Consider the following 2,600-nt stretch of genomic DNA (forward strand, 5'->3'; position numbering starts at 1 on the left):
CCAATGTAATGGCTTGGTTGAGAAAACAAATGGATTGTTGTGCAATTCAATGGGAAAGCTTGTTGACACCAAGAAAAGGCATTGGGATAGGCACTTGGCAGAAGTTTTATGGGCTTACAGAACCACACACAAGCTAGCTATTGGGTTTACACCATTCCAACTAGTGTATGGAATAGAAGCCATTTTACCCATTGAATTGGAGATACATAGTCTTCGCACAGCTGTTGCAAGAATAGAAGGACAGGAGGATGCCTATGCTCAACACTTGGTACAGCTAGAAGCCTTGGATGAATGCAGATTATAGGCCTTACAAAACTTGGAATCTTCTATAAAAAAAAGGCGCAAGGCCCTTTTTGACACCAAATTACGCAAGAAGAAAGATATTGCAGAAGGAGATTTGGTAATGAGATTTGATAGCCATCTAGACAAGCGGCTAAACAAAAAGTTTATCGGTCGATGGGAGGGGCCATATCGAGTCAAAAAGAAGTTCACGAATGGAACCTATTAGCTTGAGGAGGTTGATGGCATGGTGATACCCGGATGCACCAATGAGTATCACCTTAAATTCTTCTATGCTCGACTACCTTGAGGGCCAGCAGACCCTCTCTGTACTAGAGAGGATCTGCTGGGGGGGGAAAGATGTGACGCCAAAAATTGATATTTTTAATTTAGCATTGGTATTGTTTTTCTCTATGTTTGATAAGAGTTTGAGTATCAAGTGATAGCGTAGTGGCTCTCACTTATTTCTATTTTCTATGATATTGTATGGGATGGAGAGGATGAGTGGAATGGCTCATTGTAAATACCATAGGTATGAATTATAAATACCTTGGTATGGGGTGAAAGTTATTTGTGTATGGGATATTATGGAGTTTTTTTTAGAAAATAGGAAGAGTGAGTCATATAAAGAGGTGGGGCTCATGTCCATGTGTTCCAATAATATAAGAGAGGCCACATGCCAAGCATGTGGAAGGCATGTGGAGGAGTGTGAAGTCAAGAGGAATCCTTCTAGAACTCCTATGTGGAATAAGGAGGATGTGGACATGTGGAAAAGAGAGGGTCCCTATGGGCTCCATGTGAGGAGAATCTTGACTTTCTCAATATTTTAAGAGTCTTGAGTATCTTGTGATGGGACACATGGAAAGAGTAGCCAAAAAGGACATGGATGGTGACATACGTGCTTATGTGATTGATGGGGAAAGGAATCTACAGGTAGCAATTGTAAATGGGTGAAGGAGGGTAACAAAATCTCTATAAAAGGAGCCCTCCTCTCCATTGTTCATCAATCTCTTCCACCATTAGGCATCATGTTGCTGTAGGTCTAGTCTCCCCAAGCCTCTTCCATGAGCCTTCTCTCCCTCTTGTAGATATTCTCTTATGTAGACTCTTGAGTCCATCTCTCTCTAGTTTATTCTCTCTCTATGAGTAGTCTTGGAGTTTCCGCTCCCTCTTGTATGTATGAAACCTCTTCTTCTCCCTTGTGTTTGTAGTGTTGGAGTGGATTCTCACTCTTTTTGTAATGAAGGTCACTTCAGGTTCTCTCTCTCTTGAGTGTCTCTTCCCTTCTTTCTTTTAAAGCCTTAAAAGTTCTTTCTATTCGGCTGCTCATTGTGCACACATGGTCCATCTATTTCCCAAGCCACCATGCAAGCTTCTTACCCTCTTCTAGGCGAAATCCATGAGGGGTGGATCGTTGATGAAGGTGGAGTCTTGAGGGAGCATCCTACTCAGGCAAAATTAGCCTGGCTGGAGGGCAGTTTTCATGATAGTTTGACCCCCTGTTAGTGTTTTGCTTATAACTTTCTGCTTGGTAGTCCGATTGTAATGAAATTTATATCAGAGCACAAAGCTCTCTTTAAGATGCATGTTTGTATGTAATCATATCTTGAATCAGATACTGTTGCAAAAAGTTATGATTCTCTGTGTCTGATAGTCTGTTTTCATGATAGTTTTTACCCCCGTCTAGTAAATTATCCATAACTTTTTGGCCGCTTCTCTGTTTCTTATGAAACATATATTAGCGCGAAGCTCTCTTTAAGGCGCATGTCTCTAGGTGCTTAGATCTTGAATGAAATACTGTTGCAAAATGTTATGAGTCTCTGTGTCTAATAGTCTATTTTCATGATAGTTTTTACCCCCTTCCAGTAAACTATCCATATCTCTTCAACTGTCTGTCCGTTCTCAATGAAACTTATATCAGCGCGAAGCCCATCTCAAGGCGCATCTCTTTGTGTGATTGAATCTTTGATATCCTGTCTCTACTAAAAGTTACAATTCTTTGTGTCTAATGATAGTTTGTAGAGTGTTTTGAGCTCGGGGGGGTCACTCATCATATGTAACCCTATCACGTGAGTTCAACACAAGGATTTTTTTTATTTCTAAAATTTACAGAAATAAATATACATAAGGGACTATTTAAAATAGTTTTGGAAAAAATTTACAGATTTGTATAGAAAAGGGGTACATTTTATTAATGAAATTTTTTACAGATAAGGGACTTTAAATATAGGCCTTGAACGCACGTGATATAGAGGGTTTATACATAGTGACCCCCCCGGGGTTTTGAGCTAAGTATAAGGCTGTCTATGAAGGAGGTGCAA

This window comes from Dipteris shenzhenensis, chromosome 21, assembly GCF_047967505.1.
Source record: "Dipteris shenzhenensis isolate YYH24624 ecotype China chromosome 21, Dip_SZ_1.0, whole genome shotgun sequence".
In the NCBI taxonomy this organism is placed as follows: Eukaryota; Viridiplantae; Streptophyta; class Polypodiopsida; order Gleicheniales; family Dipteridaceae; genus Dipteris; species Dipteris shenzhenensis.